Raw genomic sequence first — 25343 nt, forward strand, 5'->3', positions numbered from 1 at the left:
AGCTTCAAACGGAGCCATACCAATACTCGAATGAAAACTATTATTGTAAGTAAATTCGATCAAGGGTAGATAACTATCCCAAGCACCGCCCTTTTCCAACACACAAGCACGCAACAAATCTTCTAGCGATTGAATAGTTCTTTCTGTCTGTCCATCCGTCTGCGGATGATAAGCAGAACTCAATCTCAGCTTAGTACCCAAGGCCTTTTGCAAACCTTCTCAGAATCTGGATGTAAACCTTGGATCTCTATCTGATACGATACTCGAAGGAATACCATGTAAACTCACTATCTTCTCAATATACAATTGAGCCAGCTTCTCCATTGGGTAATCCATTCTCATTGGTATAAAGTGAGCAGACTTTGTCAACGTGTCTATAATAACCCAAATAGCTTCACAATTCTTCACCGTCCTCGGCAAACCTGAAACAAAATCCATAGATATACTATCCCACTTCCATTCCGGAATAAATAACGGTTGCATAGCTCCATACGGTTTCTGATGCTCAATCTTCGACTTCTGGCAAGTCAAACAAGCATAGACAAATTCAGCTATCTCCTTTTTCATTCCAGGCCACCAAAACAGCTTCTTTAAGTCATGATACATCTTGGTAGCACCAGGATGAATACTCAATCCGCTACGATGTCCCTCCTCAAGAATGCTTCTCCTCGATTCGGCAACATTAGGAACACAAACACGATTACCAAATCTCATTATACCATTCTCGTCGATTCTGAATTCACCTCCTTTATCTTGGTTAATCAGAGTCAACTTATCAACCAACTCTACATCAGTCTTCTGACCCTCTCGGATTTCCTCAAGAATACCACTAGTCGGCTTCAGCATACCCAATTTAACACTGGTAGAAGTGTCTTCACATACTAAACTCAAATCTCGGAATTGCTCAATTAAATCCAATTCTCTCACCATAAGCATAGACATATGCAGGGACTTCCTACTCAATGCATCGGTAACAACATTTGCTTTACCCGGATGATAATTCAGTTCAAAATCATAATCCTTGAGAAACTCTAACCATCTTCTTTGTCTCATATTCAGCTCTTTTTGGTCAAAGAGATACTTCAAACTCTTGTGATCACTAAATACTTCAAACCTTGAACCATATAGATAATGCCTCCACAATTTCAACACAAATACCACTGCTGCCAACTCTAAGTCATGAGTCGGATAGTTTCTCTCATGCACTTTGAGTTGTCTCGACGCATAAGCGACTACCTGTTGATTCTGCATTAGTATACCTCCTAATCCCAACAACGAAGCATCACAATATACAACAAAAGATTTTGCCGGATTCAGCAAAATCAAGATCGGCGCACTAGTCAACCTCTTCTTCAACTCTTGGAATCCTTCTTCACATTTCGAATCCCAGACGAAAGCTTGACCCTTCCTAGTCAACTTAGTTAACGACAACGCTAACTTTGAAAAACCTTCAATGAACTTTCTATAGTAACCCGCAAGACCAAGGAAACTACGGATTTCAGAAACTGACTTCGGAGCTTCCCACTGAGACACTGCTTCTACTTTCGTTGGGTCAACGGCAATACCATCCTTAGAAATTACATGCCCAAGAAAGCTCACTTCATTTAACCAGAACTCACACTTTGACAGTTTTGCATAAAGTTTCTTTTCCTTCAATAGTTCCAATACCACTCTAAGATGATCTGCATGCTCTTATTCATTCTTAGAATATATTAAAATATCATCGATAAATACTACTACGAACTGGTTGAGATAGGGATGAAAAATCCTATTCATATATTCCATGAAAATCCCCGGCGCATTAGTTACTCCAAATGGCATCACTGTATATTCGTAATGGCCATACCTCGTTCTAAATGCTGTCTTCTGAATATCGTCTGTCTTCACCCGAATCTGATGATATCCCGACCTCAAGTCAATTTTGCTGAACACGCTCGCACCAACTAGTTGATCCATTAAATCATCAATCCTCGGCAATGGGTACCGATTCTTGATAGTAACTTTATTCAGTTGCCTATAATCCACACACAGCCTCATTGAGCCTTCTTTCTTCTTCACTAGTAGCACCGGTGCACCCCACGGTGAAACACTAGGACGAATAAATTTCTTCTCAAGTAACTCTTCCAATTGACTCTTTAACTCAGTCAATTCCGATGCCGACATACGATAAGGTGCCATCGACACAGGACTAGTTCCAGGAATTAATTCAATAGCAAAATCTACCTCCCTCTCTGGCGGTAATTCTCTTACATCTTCTGGGAAAACTTCCGGAAATTCACATACTACCGGTAAGTCACTACTCACCGCTTTCTTTTTCACTTCCATGGATGCAATCAACATAAACATGGCAGCCCCGTCCTTCATTGCTTCATCCACTTGTCTAGCCGTCATCGCTAAATCCTCAACACTGACATCTTCAGGAAAAATAACCGTCTTCGTGAAACAGTTGATATGAACCCGATTAAATTGCAACCAATTCATGCCCAGGATAACATCAAGTTGTTCCAACGGAAGGCATACTAAGTCCATTCCGAACTCTCCACCAAAAATATCAATTGGACAGTTCAAACAAGCAAACGAAGTAGTCACTGAACCCGATGCAGGAGTGTCAATGATCATACTTCCATTAATATCATATATTTCCAAATTCAGGCGTTTAGCACAATCCAATGAAATAAACGAGTGAGTTGCTCCAGTATCTATTATTGCAATTAAAGGAGTGCCATGGATAAAACACGTACCTTTAATCAACCGATCCTCTGGAGTAGTCTCTGAACCAGATAAGGCGAACACCTTACCACCAGCTTGATTCTTCCTCGGCTTAGGACACTTAGGACTAATATGACCTTCTTCCCCGCAGTTGAAACAAGTTACAGTGTTCCCTTTGCACTCAATAGCAATGTGACCTGCCTTTCCACATCTATAGCACTTCTTTTCCTCACTTTTGCACTCGTGAATGCGATGTCCAGGTTCTCCACACTTGAAGCACTTAATAGGGGCACTAGAGTCTCCCCCACTAGGTTTCTTCCAGCCTCCAGCTTTCTGGTTACCCTTACCATATGGCTTACCACGATCCATATGCTTTTTCCCTTTCCTGTCGACTAACTCGCGAGAGTGTGACGACTTCAGCTTAATATTGTCCTCATCAAAGATTCGGCTGCAGTCAACCAAATCGACAAACCTGCGAATCCTCTGGTATCTGATACCCTGTTTAATCTCATCACGGAGACCATTTTCAAACTTAACACACTTCGAGAACTCGCTAGCCTCATCATTATTGTAGTGGACATAATACTTTGCCAGTTTAACAAACTTAGACGCATACTCTGGCACGGTCATGTTACCTTGTGTCAGCTCCAAAAATTCAATCTCTTTCCTGCCTCTAACATCCTCAGGAAAGTACCTCCGCAAGAATTCTCTCTTGAACACAGCCCAAGTGATTGCAACACCTGCAGCTTGCAGTTTGTCCCTACTAGCCATCCACCAATCATCAGCTTCTTCAGACAGCATGTGAGTACCATATCTCACCTTCAGATTTTCGTCACAATCAATCACCCGGAAGATCCTTTCAATTTCCTTTAGCCACTTCTGGGCGCCTTTGGGATCGTGAGTGCCTTTGAACAACAGAGGGTTGTTCCTCTGAAAACTGTTCAGCTGCCTGTCAGCACCAACACCAGCTCCATTGGCATTCCCTCCTAACACACCAGCAATCATACCGAGAGCCTTAGCAATCGCGTCGTCGTTTCTTCCTCCTCTTCCGGCCATTGTTCTGCTAAGTATAAAACAATATTTATTAGAACAAGAAGTATCGACAGTGTCAATCTTACACTAATCGCATACGAGGGATTAACCAACACTAAGACTCTGACTCAAACGACCGACTATGCTCTGATACCACTATTGTAACACCCTTCTAATACCCCGCATAATATTAAACAAATATCAGAGTAAAACATGAAAATGGCATTACAACTTCCATATAATTAAAATAATACTCATGCCATGCCATAAAAGGAACGTTAAACTCAAATATCATTCAGATCGTCATGTCAACACAGCGGAAATATATTTAACATCTGAACAATGCAACATCCAAAGTCATAGACTTAAGACACCACCATAATAAAATACTGAAGTAAAAAGAGTTCCACAAATAACTCTAAACAACGTCCCCAGTGTTACATGACCAGAGCATGACACAGACCCAACTGACTCTAACGAACTACTTGACAAGCTAATCCTCACCAAGTACAAGAGCTACTCCTCAATCTGAAAAATAACAACAGTAAGGGTGAGTCTCATTCACATTTAACTAATGTTATAAGATATAGATAATAGAATATCATTTCACATGCCATTCACCCAATCGCAGTTATGATCAGATTCAAACCATACAATCAGTAAGCAAACAACCAATCACACATATTATAACATTGGACAATCTTCCATTCATGTTATAATAGCACAAACAGCCTAATGCAATGCAACTACATGCATGTGGTACAAAAATCTGGGATAACCCAACTCACCGACCCGTCATCGTCAAGGATACGGTAACGCCCACTCACTAATTCCACACAATGGGAATTAGCTACCACTGATCCACCATCGTCAAGGACCAGCCACAAAATGATTATGAATGCATGCATCAACCATAACATGCTCATCACCCACATAAATCGACCAAATGTCATAATCATCAATTACCATAATAAATGGCCACACACAATCATACTATTCCTCAATCAATGTAAAACACATATTTTACACCAACAATACATGTATAACAACACCGGTTACAACCACAACATCATACAGGTAAAACATTCATTAGTGTACCTATAAGCATAAACCACCACAACCAAATAAAATCGAGTATTTTAAATAATTTTGAGTCACAACTCAAAACATCATTTTATTATGTAAATTATCTGATTAGCTTCACCATGCTCGAAACGACACCAAAATCCGGTTTACGGTTTAAAAGTTACACATTTTTAAACTTTCAAAATGGCCTGTCACCAACAGCACGCGGCGCCAACCTTGGTTCGCGACGCGAACTGAGCGAGTCAAAAATCCCCAACATTCTGCCAAGCACTTCGCGGCACAAACATGTGCTCGCGGCGCGAAATGAGAAAAGAAGTACGCCTTCGCGGCGCGGCCATATGCTCGCGGCGCGTACTGAACACAACAAAACTTCCTGGCTTTCTGCCAAGCAGTTCGCGGTGCCAACTCCTGGACGCGGCGCCAACTGGCGATTTCCAGAACTCCGAATCGCAGAAAACAGCCTGCGATTTCGCCCTTCCTTCACCCAGTCATTACCAAACCAATCCCATTCTAACCAGATTTCGAATATGATGAAACAAACATAGATTATAACACATCATAATACATTTAAATCATCTAATTGACACCATACTTGATCAACACAATCATTACCAATCAATTCTCCCAAAACCTAACATTTCTACAACCTAAGCATAACTCAATTGGTACGATTAACATGATCAATTCTATCATACTACCTATAATCCCATAATAGAAGATAAACGGAAGAGTCCCCCCTTACCTAAAGGTTGATTCTTCGCTCTTCCTCTTGTCGCACTTCTCCGCTCCTCTTCTCTTTTCACGTTCAGGCTCTTTTTCAAAATGCTGTAACCCTCTCTATTCCACAACTCCTTCTATTTTATTAAAAAAAATAAAATAAAATTATTTTAATTAGTAATAGGGCCTACCAATGCACCCCCTTCCTTACTAACCACAACTCAAGCCCAATTGCTTAATTCCTCATAATCTTCCATAATTCCAAATAATTCCCCATAATTCAATTAAATTAATTAAATTAAATTATGAAAATAAATGGAGTGTTACAGGCCATGGTTCCCATACGCAATCTACATGCTCCAACCTGCAAAACCATATATTCAAATAAACCAAAACTGTAATTTTCAAAAATGTTACCATAAACTATGCATGTTCACTATCCAAACCATACAAAAAAGGCATATCAATTCATATTCGAATGCTATTCGGGTTCGTACCATGTCGTGTTCATAGATTCACAAACTGATCTAAAGCACCTACCTCAGTTCCATTCAAACTTCAATCGAGCACAAACTACCACCTTCCATTCTTGAACACTTCAAGATGAATCAATCATGTCCTGCATTAATAAAACAAGCCAGTGTATTCACTTCAAACTGAAACAAAAAAAAACCAGTTCCATAATCTCCTTGAAGTCAGAAACAGAAAATCAGAAAAAGTAACCATATATTAGGTCACATCATAATACCCATGCTTTAGTCAGTCCCAGTTCTAACAGAACTAGCATTCATCCATCATCTTCAATTTTGTTTACACTAACGTAACAACTTAACTATAAACAAGAACCTGCACTTAACCATTCAATACACATCCAACTTCGTTGATTGACTACCCTTAGGGGAAGGGCCTGAATATTCTATTGAGCAGATACAATTTGATTGATTTCCCTGAGGGGAAATGTTAAAGGCTCCGTTGAGCGTGATAAAGTTGCTTCCACAATTTGCTTGATCATAGTAGAACTTGAGGATTCTGGTAATATGTGCATAATTTGGGGCAATCAAGTCGAGGGATTTTTCTTGAGTTCAACCAATCTGGGGCAGTTACGTTGAGATTCGACAAATCTCTTCAAGGATATGTTGATCATGAGGGACTATTTCAAACGCTGGAACATACTGGAGCATATTATCTCAAGTATTTATGGTGCAAGGATCCTTTGGGCAAATTCCTTTGTAGGTCATGAAGCTAGGCGAACAATCTTTTGAGTTGTATTATCTCTCCCCGATCATAGGAGTTTATTTCTCTTGGAAATTTGGTCTCTCCCCAAGCACATGAATTTATTTCTCCTTGGAGTTGTTCCACTTCCACAACCTGGTTTCCTTATCTTGATTTTTCATCCCCAACATGGTGAATCGAGGGAATCTCCTCAAGCTGGAAACCCTCCAAGCAGTGGCACATGGATAGAAGTCAAAAGTTATTCTACGTTCCAAAAGGCAACAACCAGAAGGTGTACCTTGCAAAGTTAAAGTCCAATGTCTATTGGCATCTCTTCAGAGTTCACAAGTGTGATTTGCAATTCCCCACCCGAGGTTGGAGACGATGGTTGATCGGCAAGTTAGTGGAATATTCCCTACAGGGCCCCCATCATTTTGCATATAGTAATCATCATTATATTGCATCTACAAAAACGGGTAGCATTTCCATCAACATGGAGCATTACACCATAGAAAAATTCAAACATGCATACGAAGCATAAGCCAGATAATCAGAATCAGTACTCAATCAAGACAATAATACAACCCCGTGGAATGTTATCCTTACAAACCCTAACTGATATCTATCATTATATTACACACCTTCTCAAGCCACGGTGCCAATACCTGGCATTCTCAGTCCCCAATGATGTTTACCTTTCTACTATTCTCCAACCTTAGTATTGATGTCAGTCGTTTCTTTCCCCGACCTCAGTGTCGATGCCAATCGTCATTTCTAACCTTAGTGTTGATGCGTATCATTTCTTGTCCGACCTCAGTGTTGACGACAACTGTTTTTCGAACCTCAGTGTTAGTGTCTATCATTTCTTCCAACCTCGGTGTTGATGTCTATCGTTTTCCCCCAACCTCAATATTGATGTCGATTGTTTGTTTCTCCAACCCCAGTGTTGATGTCAATCTTTATTTCTCTGACCTCAGTGTTGATGGCAATCGTTTTCCTCCAACCCCAGTGTTGATGTCTATTATTTCTTGCACAACCTCAGTGTTGATGTCTACCATCTTTTTTTCAACCTCAGTGTTGAAGTCGATCATTTCTTTTTCCCAACCTCAGTGTTAATATTAATCTTTTCCTTCTCCAACCTCAATATTGATGTTAATCCATTCTTTCTCCAACCTTAGTGTTGATGTTAATTCTTTCCTTTCACTAACCTCAGAGTTGACGTCAAACATATCTTTTGTCCCCATCCGCGGATATGTTGAAAATCATTCGTTACCCCAGTCACCGTACTAATCTTTCTATCTTTTGGGTCATAAATCATGTGTCGATCTTACTCCAGGATTGTTGATCGTCTGTAGATCTTATCCACATTTCAAACCTTGGATCGTAGATCGCCCGTAGATATTATCCTCATTTCCTTCAACCTAGATCGTAGATGGCCCGTAGATCTTATCCTCATTTCAAACCTGGATCATATATCGCTCGTAGATCTTATCCTTATTTCAAACCTTGGATCGTAGATCGCCCGTAGATCTTATCCTCCTTTCTTTCAAACCTTGGGATCGTAGATCGTCCGTAGATCTTATCCTTATTTCAAACCTTGGATCGTAGATCACTCGTAGATCTTATCCTTGACTCCCTAAAATCTTCTAGGATCGTAGGTCGTTCGTAGATCTTATCCTTGTCTCTTCATTTCAACCTTTAGTCATAGATCACCCGTCGATCTTACCTTTTTCGTTAGACATACTTGCAATCACTATTTCATATAGCAGTCATTTCCTTTAAGAACCTTGTATTGGCACCATTACCATGTTACAAGCTATCACCATTCAACCATCACTTACCGTAAATCCTTTCATCATAAAAAACAATTTATTTTCCCAGCAGATATCAAAACAAAATATGAAAAAAAAAAAGATAACATCTACACCATCTTTTTAGGACAAATTTCAGGTCTTTATATTTAATCTTCTTCTACCTTGAATGTTCAAAAGGCTATAACGTTGTAATGCCCCGAATTTAATTAATTGGTTAATTAAATTAATTAAGGATTTAATTATTGGAAATTGTCGAAATTGAGATCTATCGGTATGATTTTATGAGGCGCAATTGGATTAATATGGCGATTGGAGTTGTTAAGTATAAAATTGGATTAATTAATCGGTTTAATCGAAGAAATAATATTATAAATAATATTATTATATTGGACTAGTTATTTTATTAAATTGGTTTGGTTGTTGTATAGGAATTAGTGAATTTGGAGGTGTGCCAAGAGTAAGCCCAATGTGACTAATACAATTGATAAATGGAATTATAATATATTATGAGGAAAAATAAGAAATAAGCAAAGAGGTTAAGTTTTTGGGGATGTTGTGGCAAAAAGAAGAAAGAAAAGAGGAATACATGAGAAAGCATGGAGGCACAAGGTATTGGTGGTGGTAGGTGAGCTTTGCCAAAAGGAGGAAAATTGAGAATTATACGAAGCCGGCAATTGGGAAATTCGACCGGAAGTTGTAAAGTGGACTCCAAATCCAAGGTAAGGGTGGGGTTCTTGCTCTATAAACGGGGATATGATAGACCGTATGTGGGGTTTAGGGTATTAATATTATCTCTATGTTGGTATGATTTTTGGTGTTAGTTGTAACACCCCAAATCTACCTGATAATTATACGGAAAACCAAAGTGTAAAATTCAAAACATGCAATCATTTGGGATATCACATTTTCATCGTCTCAAAAACATTTACGGCTTACTTGCCTTCATATAGATACATAGCACAGGAATTTAAAACGATAATCAGATCATTAATAAAAATCACTTTGTTCAAATTCAATAATTAACTCGCAGCGGAATCATCAAACTTCATAGATATTCAAATCAAGTCGTAGCATCATTGCATGGTAACTTTAAGTTACAATTTAAAAACATAATTCACTTAAAAATTCAGCAAACAAAATAATAAATAAAACAATCACTTTATCCCCCCGAGTGCTACGTATTAGAGCAAGACACCAACTCGAATAATAGCAACTAAAGACTTCATAAAATTACTTCAAACTTCCACCGTTATCTTGAGTACCTGTATGTTTCCCATGGTAGGGGAAACATCAGCAGAAGAGGTGAGATATCGAAAAATATAAACAAAAGTATGATAGTTAATATATTAGATCAGATCATACAATTATCACCACTTTCAAACAACAGTTATAATAGCAACTAGCAACAGTTTGTAACAACAATTATAACAACCACCGGCAACAATAATTATCACAATAATTACAATAATTATTTTGCAACTCAAACCAACACAATTTATATCAACAATAGCTCATAACAACATTAACTTCACAAAAACTCAAAATGCGACACAACTATTCACATGCATGTGGTACCCAGGGCTTCAGCCCCCATCGCCAATTGCCAGTTAAACTAAGGCATCAAGGCATAAGCCTTCGTCACTAATTTGCCAATCCAGGCCATCGCCAAAAAAATGCATATGCATATGAATGCAACAAACATATACAACAACGTCATTGTCACAAAGGAATAAGCTTATATCGTCGCTATACCAATAAATAGAGGTATACATCGTCGCTGAAATATCCTACAACTTCGGATAAAACAACAATAATATACACACCGCTGAGAAATCACAAGGAAAATAACAACACAACATACTCCTCATAATTCACAAAACAAGTCAATCACGATCGCCTACTAACATATACGAATTACCTCTACAATTTTCAATTAATTTTGGATAACTAAATTTACCGCTTGAATCTACTAATTATCACTTTCGATACTATTTTATTTTACAACTAACACTGTTACTTAATTATATCTATATACTACTTTAATATCAATTCTATATACCTCTGCTAAATTACTAGTATTCTGCTTCATAAAAGAATAATTCTACAAGAGTCCCTACAGTCCCTACAAATCTAAAGTGCTCAAAAACACCTTATTAACAACCCTTACATATAAGGATGACTCTTATGAATTTAATTGGCTAATGGTTTGACTCAAGTAATAATAAGACAACTCTAAAGAGTCAAATACCTTCAATTTTATATAAAGTATTTTAATTTATTAGATCTTACTCTAAACAATTCGAAAACAACTTTGACAACTCTATTAACAACTCTAACAATCCTATTGACATCTCTAACCGGACTAACAATAATTTAAATTAGCCAAATAATTTAAATATATATCTTTAACTTAAAACTCCTAAAAATTATTATTCTAATATTACCAAATTATTATTATTATTATTATTAAACAAATAATCTAATTTACGCTACATTACCATTGTTCTAAACATCTAAACTTAAATGCCACTTTCATGTATTGTTCCTAAACATTATCACGCTACAGTACCACATCAATATATGGTTCATCACAGAGTTATATATTACATAATATAGATTTGATAAAAAGTTATGCTACATGAGGATATATATATAATAATGAAAAGTGCCATTGCCCCTCGGCACAATTGCCTTGTGCCACTCGGCATGCACTTCTTTTATGTGCCCTTCGATACACTCTATGTGCCGTCCGGTACAGGATTTTTCGTAACCTTCAATTTCCAGTCTGTTATGAGTTCAACACAGAATTTCTTCGATGACCGTTTCCGACCAACGCAACATAATTGCAGCAACATTAATTTTCACAGAAAATAATAATTTTACAAATTGGTATCAACATGAAAATAACAAGGATTCAGTATTTTCTTCGACACAATTTACACACAATAGCAATTTCTATACAAGCCAATCCCACATACTAATTATCATATTCTCGGTTATATAATTCGAACCTCACCCTTACCTTAGATTTAACGGCCTCCCTAACTCCGATTGAAACTCCAATTCCAGTTCCGACTTGCACTTCTCGTATTCTCTCCTTCCAAATCCTTGTGCTCTAACTTTTGTTCTTCTTTTTTTTCTCTACGTAAAAACCTAATATTTTTCTTTTCTACTACTACATAAAACCTAGTATCTTACTAATAAATCAATTAATTTCCTTAGCCTATATTCTTAATGGGCCAACTAAATACACCTCCACTTCTACTACTCCCAACACTAAATAATTCTACTAACTTATTTCCAATATTATTTTCTTAAACTCCATATTTACTCGTTATCTCATATTTTCCGATCTATTTTTATTTGCTCTGAAAATTTCCAAAATAATACACGACACTCTAATAATATTTCTAATACTAAAAGTATTAAAAATCTCGATTAATTATCGATCTGCTATCCCGAACTAATACCGACTAAATCGTCCCAAAATACGAAAATTTCACTAAACACTCCAAACGTCTAGATTAAGCGAATAATCGAATTTCTGGGTGTTACATTAGTGATGTTACTAGGTGAACTTTCTGTGAACCGTATGTGAAAATTTTGTTATGTGAATATTGATTGTTGTGTTGTCTATAAAAAATTGATCGATGAATCGTTCTATGTTGTGTTTCTAAATAACTCTGTGATGGTTGTAGTGATCAATTTTCTGGAATTGGAATTGTTAATTAATACTGAGACTGGGAGGAAAATATAAACTGGAATGAGGAAGGAAAATAGGTGGTACGGGGGCCATAGCTTAGTGGGACTAGGGGTGTTCGCGGTGCGGTTTGGGCGGTTTTAGCTTAAAAAATCATCCGAACCGCAAGAGAAAAAGGCATGCGGTTCGGTTGGCTTTAAAAAAAAACCAAACAAAACCAAACCAAACCAAACCAATGCGGTTTGAATTGGTTCGGTTGGTTTGTTTTTTTAAAAAAAAATACAAACTTTTATTTTATATAATCTAGTAGGTTGTAATTTTTGCACCTCTTCATAATCAAAGCTTACACAATAAAATCTTACAAAACCACAACAGTAGGCGACATTCAATGTAATCTTAAACTACACAACCACAAAACTCCAAATTAATACATAATAAAGTCTTACAAAACCACAAAACCAAGCAATTCTGTTAAAGTTTCAATATGTAGACAAAACTCCAAATTAATACATAAATTAAAGTTCAACCATTCAAATCATAAATCATTCAAAATTCAGTTCACCCATCTTGTATGTTCAACCATTCAAAATCCAGTTCAACCATTCCATATTGCTTCATGTTGTTTTCTAGCATCCATCCTGATTGTCTACAAATACAACATTCAGTCAATTATTTCCATAATTGGATTTTAGTATCCTATAAGCATAAATCACTTAGTTATTTAAGCATTTCCATATTGTCATTAACTTTCATAGTTCATATCATCACTTAGTTATTTAAGCATTTCAATATCATTAATTAATTTTTATAAACATAAATCAATGTTAAGTGCATCACATTCTAGAAGAAGACCAGACCATGCATCTTTTGAAAACTAGTTCTAGAATATTGCTGTTATGCTGTATTACAAATCAAATAAAGGCAATGCCATTCAAATTATAGTTCTGTTATGCTGTATTACGACTGACATGTTATAGTAATAAATTATAGTAACAAATTATATTAACAAATTATAGTATCAAATTCATACCATTTTTTTTCAAGCATGTCTATTAGTCCGATTCAATGTCAGAAAATCCCTCATTTAATTGTGGGATCGGAGCCATTTCTACAAACAAAACAAACATATTAACAAACGTTAGACAAACAAAACAAACATATTAACAAACGTTAGACAAACAAAACAAACATATATATATATATATATATATATATATATATATATATATATATATATATATATATATATATACCTTGTTCGAGCTTCTCCAATTCTTCCAAGTTCTCTTCGATATCCACTTTCAAAGGGGAGGATCTTAACCAATTTTGTGCACATATTAAAGCTTCGACAGTGTGTGGTGTAAGAGAGCTCCTATAACAACTAAGAACTCGACCCCCGGTACTAAAAGCGGACTCGGAAGCAACCGTAGATACTGGCATAGCCAAGATATCTCTAGCCATCATACCAAGAGTAGGGTATTTGGTGGAATTTACCTTCCACCAATTCAAAATGTCAAAGTCTGGACTTTTCTTCTCCCTCGTCTCCATGAGGTACAAATCCACTTCGTTTTTATTTAAGTTCGAATCTTGATCCATGTCCTTCTCAAATTCATCATCCATATGATCAGAAGATGTAACAAATTCGGATGGTTCTTGTGCAACACTTTCGGTTTGGCCTTTACTTAAATAAAGTGTATAGCTTTCAAACATTTTGTTTAATGTTTGCCTTACCTTATCACACAAAGAATCAACAACATTCTTCTCATAAAACTTATCCAATCCCCACCTAATGAACTGAAACTTACGCCGAGGGTCAAAAATTACAGCAATAAATACTAACATGTTCATCTTTACGACATCCCCCCAATACTTACTATATTTTTCATGCATAATGTTAGCCATACTTGTAAGTAGTGTGTCATCTTTGTGACATTCCTTCCAAGTCTTTAATGCTCCTAATATTTTACAATGCTCCATGAAATACATAGAAGATGATACATATGTTGAACCTGACACATTCTTAGTGATTTCAAAAAATAACTTCAAAAATTTCACAAAACACTTGGCATTATCCCAATCCTCATTATTTGGTACACCACCTTCTAACATCGTATACTCAACACATTTCTCTCCTAATCTCTTAAAGGCCCTTTCAAACATCTATCTATGGTTAACACAAAATCAAATATTCTTTTAGTTTATGCCAAACAGAAAATATTCTAGGTAATAATACTCAGTTATGCCACTTTTTCTTTTTACTTTCAAACTACATAATTATTCATCACAACCATAAGTTTCATAAATCAACACACTCACACATGAAAAGGCTATGGCTGGATGAAACTGGTAGTTTCTTTCACTACACTAAAAATTAGTTTTCATTCCTAGACACATCTTAATTTTATATCAAACTCAACACTTGTTTTAACTTGTTCTTATTTTCATAATAAAAATTATTTTGTTTTAACTCAGCACTTGTTTTAACTTGTTTTCATAATAAAGATGCATAGTAAAAAATAGTTCCAAACTCAGCACTTGTTTTAACTTGTTCTTATTTTCATTTATATCAAACAATGAAATTAATTTCTACACTACTAAAAATGACCATGGAAATTAATTTCTACGGTTGTTGTGTGAAGTAATGTGTAATTAACGTATTATATTCAAAGTTTGGGGCTCAAAGACAGTTACCTGATTTTCGGCCATGGAAATGGAAAAGGAAGCATCAGAAACATCAACTTCTTTATCATTATCAATAGCCATGTCTATTACAGAAAGAGATGAATATATTAGAATCAGAAGATATAATTTAATTTTTACAATGATTCTCAACCGGTAGAATTAGAGCTCACTTAAGAAACGAAAGTTTAGAACAGATTACGGCAAGCCTGTGACAATTCGCAAGCAGCTGCAGCTCCGCTGATGAAGTTTAGAACCACCGTGTTTCTAATGTAATGGAGCTTGGAAGCCGCTGACAAATGTTTGCAATCTCAAATATCTCAACACTAGCCAACCACCGTGTAATACTGAAATGAAACTTGGAAGACTCACACGACACAACAGGCCAGGTATGGCTTCAGAATGACTTTTTTTTCTAAATATTGGGCCTTAAACTCAAATAATATGGGCCTTAAAGTTAAATATATTTTAAAATATAAGGGTTAATTTAGAAGTATTGCAGTTTGGTTTGGTTTGGGCCGGTTTCAACATATAAACCGCAAACCGAACCGAACCGCGCGGTTCTCTCACAAAATGATCCAAACTGATCGGAAACAAATGCGGTTTTTGCGGTTTTCGGTCTGGTTTGGTTCGGTTTGCGGTTTTTTATTGGGCTGGTTTGGATTTGAACACCCCTAAGTGGGACGGACATCCCATTTGAAGAAACAAAGTGGGGAAGTCTTGTAACACCCCGAATCTACCCCGCAATTTATATATCAATCAAAGTAATTAAAGATACAAAAACATGCATATTCAGAGTGTCACATTTGATCAACATAAGCAAACACAACATAATGCATCAAAGCTCATATAATGGATACGTAACAATATTCATGAGGGAATACAAAGTATCATCACAACTATGCAAAACATCGCATAATGTACCAGCGGAACACATAAATCATAACATCTCAACATAATGAGAACTTGCCAACATGGCATCCATGAAATGTCATGTCATCATACGAGTTAATATCAAAATCCAACAAATACAAGGTAACATAAAGAGACACAAATGGCGAAACCCCCAGGTGCTACGTATTAGAGCATAATACACACCGACGCGAACAATAAGCTAATGTCTACTCGTCATCAGTACCTGCAAGTTACCACCGAAGAGGTAACATACAACAGAAGGGGTGAGATATCATTCACGATAAAGAAACATATGATAATACTTATAGCGGAAAAATAAGAATCATACACATTCACCACTTCTCAACATATGCATTTTTGCAACAATCATATATATTATCAATTATCCAAGCTATATAGTATTCAAGCAACACAGCATTCAAACATCATTCACATCATATAACAAATGCAACATATTCATCATTGCATAATACCAAAATATGACTCAATATGTAACTCGACATAATGCACATGCATGTGGTACCATTTGGAGTAAAACTCCCACTTCGCTTTTGCCATTAGGGCCACTTCGCATTTGCCATTTTCAGGCCATTGTCACACTTGCCATTAAGACCACTTCACATTTATGCAATGGATGAGACTCAATGATGCAACATCCATATTCACGTCATTTATCACATAACAACTAAACATCATCAATTCAACGTCGCAATTTAACGACAAGCACAATATCATTATTGTTCATAGCAAGGAATCACTTCGCAATCACGTCACTTATCATATCAAAGCACAATAATATCACTTCACATCACATAAAGCCATCAAGGAAGAAATACAATTTTCAAAACGTTGTCAAGGGCTATTCAATTATATATCATTATATAGGAATTAATTTCAGCTTCACATAGGTTCAAACGACATATAAAACAGATCTACGAATCAAAAGTTACGCATATTTGAGTTTCCCCAAATTTGCTTCAGTTCGCGGCGCCATCCATGTTCGCGGCGCGATGACAGAAGTTTTGCTGTTCGCGGGACAAACCGAATGAAAATCAGAATTTCAGTCCAACTAACAGCTACGGGTTCCAATCAAAAATCATCCAAAATCTCATTCCAGACCAATTCCAGCACATATTAGTGATACCTAGCATGTTACCACTCATGGGCAATCATTATAACATCATTCAACACAACAATTCACAAAAACTCAATTGATTTCACTCAAAACCTAACATTTATCAAGAAAATGATTCAATACATATAACCCCTAAATCCCACCATAAACTATCATCATACATCCCTTTAGAATGAAAGAACCACACCCTTACCTTGGTTGGATTGAAGGAACCTCTAAATCTTCAATGGGTTCTCCTAGTTTCTCCTCTTCCTCCTTTCTCTTCTCCCTTTCTCTTATTTCCCAAATAACCTCTAATTCTCATAAAACCCTAGTTTTGTTAAACCCTTACTATTTTATTATTACTAATGGGCTCTAATTAAGACCCCACTCTTACTAACACCAACATAGGCCCAAATGCCAATTGTCTTACTAACTTAAGTTATTTACTAACAACATTAGCATAAAAAAGTCAATTAATCACGTAATCACTTAATTCACATATAATCATACAAATAATATGAAAATTTACCAATCACACAAATAAATAAATAAAGCGATTAAAAATGGGGCGTTACAACTCTCCCCTACTTAGAATATTTTGGTCCTCAAAAATACCTGAGACGAACAACTCGGGATAAGACTCCCGCATCTTACTTTCCAACTCCCACGTCATACTCTCGCCGGCGGCACCTGACCAAACAACCTTCACCAAGGCAATCTCTTTGCCTCAGAGAATCTTCGTTTCCCAATCATCAATTCGCACTGGCATAGTCTCCACCGTGAGATTATCCCGCACTTGTACGTCATCCATACTAATCACATGAGAAGGGTCACAAATATACATCTGAAGTCGCGACACATGAAACACGTCATACAAATTCGAAAGATTTGGCAGTAACACCACACGATATGCCACATTACCAATCCGATCCAAAATCTGATATGGTCCAATGAAACGTGAAGTAAGCTTCTTCGACTTCAACGCACGTCCAACACCGGGCACTGGCGTGACTCTCAAAAACACATGATCACCAGCTTGGAATTCCAAATCCTTCCTTCGCTTTTCATGGTAACTTTTCTACCTACTCTGAGAAGTCTTCATCTTCTCACGGATCAACTTTACTTTCTCGGTAGTCTCTCGAACAATCTCAGGTCCAAGAACTATACCCTCACTGAATTCATGTCAACACAACGAAGTCCTACACCTCCGACCATACAATGCCTCGAAAGGTGTCATACCAATACTCGAATGGTAGCTATTGTTGTAAGTGAACTCGATCAAAGGAAGATAGGTATCCCACGTGTAACACCCCATATTTCCTATTATTTAAGTTAATCAAAATTAATTATTTAGAATTAATTAATTAATGGAATTATTGGGAAATTGTGGAATAAAGAGCTATTGGGCTTAAGTTATGGTTAGTAAGGAGGGGGTGTGATGGTTAAAGCCTTTTACTTAAGATAATTTTCATTTTTCATAAAATAGAGGAAATTGTGAAAAAGGAGTCAAAAAGGCAAAAAGGGGAGAAAAAGCAAGAACACGTAAAAGAGAAGAGAAGAAGAGGAAGGACTTTCAAGACTTTGAATCAAGGTAGGGGGACTCTTCCTTTTAGTATCTCTTATGTGATTATAGGTGATAGGATTTAATAATATATGGTTTGATTTGATTGGGTATATTGGGGTTGGAATTGTTAGGTTTAAGAATGTCATAGTTAGGATAATTGATGAAATTGCATGAACTATAGATTGAAAACCGTTTTCGTTGAAGTTTGATCATGTGTGATGATGTATCTGATAATTTTATGCCTTTAATTGATGTTAGAAGGGATTTTGGGCAATGGATGTGTTGAATCGCAGGTCTGTCACAGAGGTGAAACTCTGCATAATAGCACGTCCTCTAAGCGGTCCCTGACTCGTTAAGCGGATGCTGTTTGTTTTTCAAAAATTAATTAGGCTCGCTAAGCGGAGCTAGTCCGTTAAGCGGAGGTCCCAACGTAGTTAGCTTCTGTCATACGCCGCTTGACTAGGGTTATTGAAATTTCAATTGCATAAGCGCGCTTGAAGGTCGCTGAGCGGACCTTGCTGTATGCAACTTTTTCCAAACTTCAAAATAGCGTATCTTTTGATCTGTGTATCCTTTTTAAGTGCCGTTTTGGGAATTGCAAAGCTAATTAAATGTTTTATATGATAATTTGATGAGATGGCCAGTGACCCTATTTTATTACTTTGGTAAAATGAGACATTGTGCATATATGTGATTTTATGAGTATGACAATGTATTGGTGTAGTGATGGGTGAATTGTGATTATTACTGTAACGCCCCAAATTTAATTAATTATTTAATTAAATTAATTAAGGATTTATTTATTGGAATTATTCAAAGTTGAGAGTTATCGGTATTATTCTAAGAGACGTAATTGGATTAATATGTTGATTGGAACTGTTAAGTTGATAGTCGAGTAACTAGTCGGTTTAATCGGAGGAATAATATTAGAAATAATATTATTATATTGGATTATTTAAATGATTTTAGATAATTAAGATAATTATTTATAATTATTTTTAATTAATAGAATTGAGTATTATTGGTGTTAGAGATAATAAGGACAAAATAGCCAATTGTAGAAGAGTAAGTGAGACACTAGTACAAAAATACCTTTTTAGTAGAGGTTGTTAAGTCAGTTCACCTACCACCTGACTTAAAAAGTGACACGGTGGCAATTTCGTAAATATTTGTAATATAGTTAGGTCGGGTGCATTTAAATCCGACTTAACAAAGATTAAAAAAAATATATAATTTGAATTTAATTTCTTAAGTCGCCTGTAGTTACCAACTGACTTAAGAAGTCTATTTATTAAGTCAGTTGTCAGCCACCTGACCTAAGAAGTTTTATTCATATAATAAATTAATTAAATAAGAAATAGAGTTAAATAAGAAATAGAAGTCTATTTTTCACGTGAACACTTGTTGTAAAGAGTCAGACTGCACGCGGAAAGTGAAATCCAACTTAGCCTATTATTCCTGATCGATGAGAAAAAAACCCCTATCTATGGATCTCTCTCGATTCAACTTTCCTTAACCCCTTTCAAACCTTCGCCTTGACAGTTTCAGCTTTTTTTAATACCGATTCTCATTCTCTACTCCAAAGCTTCGATTTCTTATTCTCTGCTCCGAAACTTGTTCAATTTCACATCCCTTCACACATTTTCGCAGAAGTCACTCACCAAAGCGTAATATCTGACGAAGAAGGTGAACCCTAATCTCCTATTTCATTCTCGGCATAATGTTTTCCTCTTCTAAGTTTTTCTTTTGGTTCTAATCGGAACCTTAACTTTTTCGGTATTCAATGGGTTTAGATGAAGTTGAGTTAATATTGATGAGAGAGAGGATAAAGAAGAATTTGAAATGGGAGCTGGAGATACCAACAAGGATGATGAGGATGAAGAAGAGGGTATGAACTTTGATTGTTCTGAGTTTTTCGTATATTTGTTGTTTACCGTGTGGTTACAGGTGAATGTTTAGAATATTGGTGATTTCAAATTAGGGTTTCCTACGTGGCATTGTTTGATATTGATGTGAACTATCATACAATTGCTCTTTCGGGCAGGCTGTGCATAATGGTAACGAATTTATCAAACTGTGTCTAGACCTTGCTCTTTTAGTACTGATTTTGTTCAATTTGAGATATGTTGATTTGAGAATATGTGCATTTATGGATTTATGGGTGGGTAGGACTTTCCATCAAGTTCACATTTGGATTTCTTTCCTTTTATACCAGATTGCTCTTGCATTCTTGCTTGGACAGTGAACCTGGTCTTGAGACATATCCTGACATTTGTGAAGCTGCTTTTGGTACTACTGGATGTATTGCCATTTTAGTAAGTCTATCTTCACACTCATCTTTATGCTCTTTTCTTGTATGTATTTTGAAGTTGGAGTGGTGTCTAATCTCAATTTCCATTGATTCCTCCATTTTATGGTTGCAGATAGTATTGTATGTCAAGTTATATGCAAGTACATCTTCCTTCATTCAATTAGTACAAGATAAATAGCAATCCATGATACCTTTTTCTATTTTTCAGTGTTATATTTTGAGCTTTTAAATTTTGGAGTTGAATAAATGTCACATACCTTGGATTATAATTTTTTTTCATAAAAACTATGTTGTCACGCAGGGATGTTGCATTGAGTATATAATTTTGGAAGGTGACAACTTGGCATCCTTGTTTCCAAATGCATACTTAAATTTAAGTGTATTTGTGTTGACTCCGAAAACACTCTTTGCTGTGATTACCCCATTGGTTGTTCTTCCTACAGTTTGGCTTCGTGACCTTCGTATTCTTAGTTAAATTTCAGGTAACTCTTATTTTGCGCAATAGTGACTTGATTTTTGGTTAACATTTGAGCTTAATATAACCATTTATTTACCATGTCTGTGATAGCCGGTGGAGTTATTGCACCTGTTTAAGTAATTATGTGTTTGTTATGGGTCGGCGTAGAAGAAGTTGGCTTTCAACGTTCATGGACAATGCTCGATCTTGCAACCCTACCTATTGCGATTGGTCTTTACGGATACTTTTATTCTGGACATGCTGTGTTCCTAAACATTAATACATCAATGTCAAATCCAAACTAATTTTTTAAAATACTAGTAGCATAATTAACCCAAGATCATCTTTAGTCATGGTTTAAAATTCCGAACGAATGTGTTATGAATGATTATCCTTTTAAATCTATCTAATATAATGTATGATTATTTTTATTGTAGCTTCGGAGTTTGTAGCTCACTCTATGTTGGAGGTGCTGTTATGGGATACGTAATGTTTGGAGAAGATACTCTCAATTCACTCTTAACCTGCCCCAAGATTTGGATGCAACCAAGATTGTTGCCTGGACTACGGTACACTAATTCAATATTCTATTTACGATATTTTCTCAGTAGAATAAACTTTAGAAACTGAATCGGATCGAGATCGATACTTTAGAGACTAAATTGATAGTTTATTCTATATTAGCATATTCTTGTTGTTTTATAAACCATATAAATTGCTAACATTATTTTCTGCTACTTTATTTTGCAGGTGGTTTATCCATTTACCAAATATCCTTTATACATGTCGTGTGAATATATATATGCATGAATATAGAATGAAAAAAAATCATCATGAGAAGTTTCATTTCTTCTTCAATCTCTTCATAGAGTATTCTTATATACAGATGATGAATTATGATTTTTCTTAACTAGCATCGATACGTATGCATTGACTATGTCTCTCTTGGCAACGAGTCTTGAAGAGTTAATACCATTAAACCATTCAAAGGCTTACCTATTTTCCGTTTTCATCAGAACATGCCTTGTATTTTCTACCCTTGTTATTGTTCTCTAAGTTCCCTTTTTCAGTAAGCCTTATCAATCGTTGCAACTGTAATATGACATAGTCGTACTATGTTATAGATAAGACGCATCTGATGATTTTTTGCAGGTTTGGTAATATCGTTGATTGGATCAATACTTACAATACTTGTATTAAGTTCCCTTCCTTTTTTCGGTTATTTCTCATAGTGTTATTGACTGCATCATTTTACTGACTAATATCAACCTTGCTGACTGACTTTGATTCTACCATGTGTTTTTTACCTAAGAAACTTGCGAGGCAAAGTCACGCGATTACAGATATGATAGTTCAACTAATATCACGCCATCAATTATCATTTGAAGTATCATGTAGAGAATTCTAATTTTTTTAGTGTGTTTAATGGATGCAGATTCTTTCCTATTTCACATACATGGATAATTCTTGGAACAGTCTTGTAATATCAATTTTATCACAGGTACACATTTGATAAATTGATTTCAGGATTTTAACTGCATTATATTTTATATCCCTGTTGGATATATTTTTCAAAACACTGAAAGTCCTCGTTTTTTTATTAGGCACAATTTGTTTTTGAATGACATGTTAATCTTATTAGTTGTTCTCCTAATCTGTTCATTTTTTATGACAAGCAAAGTTCAAGTTTCATATGTTTTCTCTTTAGGTTGCCCAAAATTACCTGAAAAAGATTTTCAACATTGAAACTTTTGCTTTGATAACAATGGAACTTTGTATACAATATATATTCATGAATTCTGTTGTTCAGAACTAACACAATTTCAGTAGATTATCCAAACTCTGGAGAAAATGTGATACATACATTATGTAGCATAACAACGAGAGTAATTAACTATATTGAGACCAAGGTGTGCATGTTGTGTATGGTTCTAGATAACTAGTTTTTATATAAGCTACTCTCATTTTTTTTGCATATTTAAAGTTGTATATTCTTTGAAGTCATGGTGCAATTTTTTAATCCTAACAGAGGATTATCTTTACTGACTTGCTCTAGTTTTAGTTGGCTGGCTACAAGTGTGTTCTGGCATTAGTTTTAGCTGGCATTAGTGTTGTCATGATTACAGGTATGATAGTTCAACTAGTATCACCATTAGATATCACTATTTGAAAATCTTTGAAAACATTTGAATAATGTAAATTTTGTTGCTGTTATAGGTTTTCATCACCAGTTTATCACAAGAGTTCATTGAGGATGAGAGCTTCCAATCAATAGGGAAGTCAAGTAGCTTCACAGTGTCACCAGTTTAAATTGAAACCCTTTGTTATGAAACTCAATTTAAAGTTTTCGTTATGTAAATGCACTAGACGAACTTGGTTTTTAGTTAGATATATTTAGTGTTGCAACTTGTGAATTGACCTTTGATTCATTTTGGTTGTTACTGTTATTAGTTAGTTAGCAGAGTAAAGTTGGAACATATTATTTTATTTAGAGTAAATTGATATTAGTAAGGTTAGTAGTGTATAGAAAATTATTTGACTTTTGAAGTTTTATTTCTTATTCTAGAAATAATATAAATTGATGAACTGGAATAGATATTAAACTTAGATTAAGAAATAATTGATGTAGAATAATATTTAGTTTGATGATAAAATATAATATTTTATTTTTCAAATGATAGTTAGTACGAAGGTTGAATTTCATTTATTAAAAAAATACAACTTGTTAGGTCAGTTAAGTTTATCCGATTTAAGAAAGAAACTTCTTAAGTCGGGTACATATGGCATTAGAGCTTTCTAAAAGCCTAGACTTATTAAGTCGGGTACGATTTAACAGACCTAATAAAATTTTCTTAAGTCAGGTCTAAATCCGACTTAAGAAGTCAAAACTTCTTATGTCGGAAATTCTTATTACTGTAACGCCCCAAATTTAATTAATTATTTAATTAAATTAATTAAGGATTTATTTGTTGGAATTAGTCGAAGTTGAGAGTTATCGGTATTATTCTAAGAGACGTAATTGGATTAATATGTTGATTGGAACTGTTAAGTTGATAGTCGAGTAACTAGTCGGTTTAATCGGAGGAATAATATTAGAAATAATATTATTATATTGGATTATTTAAATGATTTTAGATAATTAAGATAATTATTTATAATTATTTTTAATTAATAGAATGGAGTATTATTGGTGTTAGAGATAATAAGGACAAAATAGCCAATTGTAGAAGAGTAAGTGAGAGTAAAAGAGGTAATCTAGAGCTGTCAATATGGGCTACCCGGCCCATATGGGCTTCGGGCTTTTTAGGGTCGGGCCCAAAAAACCCATTTTTAAATGGGCTCTAATTTTACTACCCAGGCCCGACCCTGTCTGGGCTTAGGGATGTCAACGGGGCAGATATTGTTCGGAGGATGCTTCTCCACTCCCCGCCCCGCCCCTAAATTTAGTCCCCATCCCCATCCCCAATCCCCGCCACGGGGGAATATTTCCCTCCATCCCCATCCCCACAGATCCCCACGGATATCCACGGAGATCGAATTTTAAGAAAATTTCTACACTTTTTGATCAAAACTATGACACTAGTATTTTGTTTTTTTTTTTCCGTATTTTTTAAAACGCATATATTTGCATCTTTATTTTATAAAAAAAAAATCAAAATACATCTTGCATCAATAATAAATAAAAAAAGCAAAAGAACTTGATGTTGCTAATATTTTTTATGTAAAAATAAATAAATAGTAACATAAATTCTTGCTACCGTGCTTCCACTAATTTACTACCACAATACCGATGTCGTCCAGCGCAAGTGGTTGATTATGTGTGACAAATCTATAACTTCTAATGACTCTTCATTTTCTAATACATTGTAAAATTATATAATTATATATTATATAAAATATATAAATTAACATATATTTTCGGAGTCGGGGAATCCACGGGGACGGAGGATACTTTCCCAATCCCCGCCCCAAAGTGTTATCGGGGGAACTTTTCCCTCCATCCCCATCCCCACGGGGAAAAAAATCCCCA

General features: G+C 35.6%; 1 long non-coding RNA gene across 13 annotated transcripts; it reads left to right on the top strand.

Annotated features, from left to right (window-relative positions):
• The first annotated feature begins 19949 nt into the window (after nt 1-19949).
• LOC131620275 (uncharacterized) lies at nt 19950-24188 on the top strand. 13 transcript variants are annotated; one of them, XR_009289042.1, is made up of 7 exons: nt 19950-20231; nt 20339-20433; nt 20761-20860; nt 20969-20996; nt 21158-21882; nt 22064-23439; nt 23531-24187. It is a non-coding gene; the product is annotated as an uncharacterized LOC131620275 (long non-coding RNA). The 13 variants fall into 13 exon arrangements; XR_009289041.1 differs by having other exon boundaries at nt 20761-21338; nt 21751-21882; nt 23531-24188; XR_009289036.1 differs by having other exon boundaries at nt 20339-20602; nt 20969-21882.
• The last annotated feature ends 1155 nt before the right edge of the window (nt 24189-25343 follow it).

The sequence above is a fragment of the Vicia villosa genome, linkage group LG7 (assembly GCF_029867415.1).
Source record: "Vicia villosa cultivar HV-30 ecotype Madison, WI linkage group LG7, Vvil1.0, whole genome shotgun sequence".
Classification (NCBI taxonomy): domain Eukaryota; kingdom Viridiplantae; phylum Streptophyta; class Magnoliopsida; order Fabales; family Fabaceae; genus Vicia; species Vicia villosa.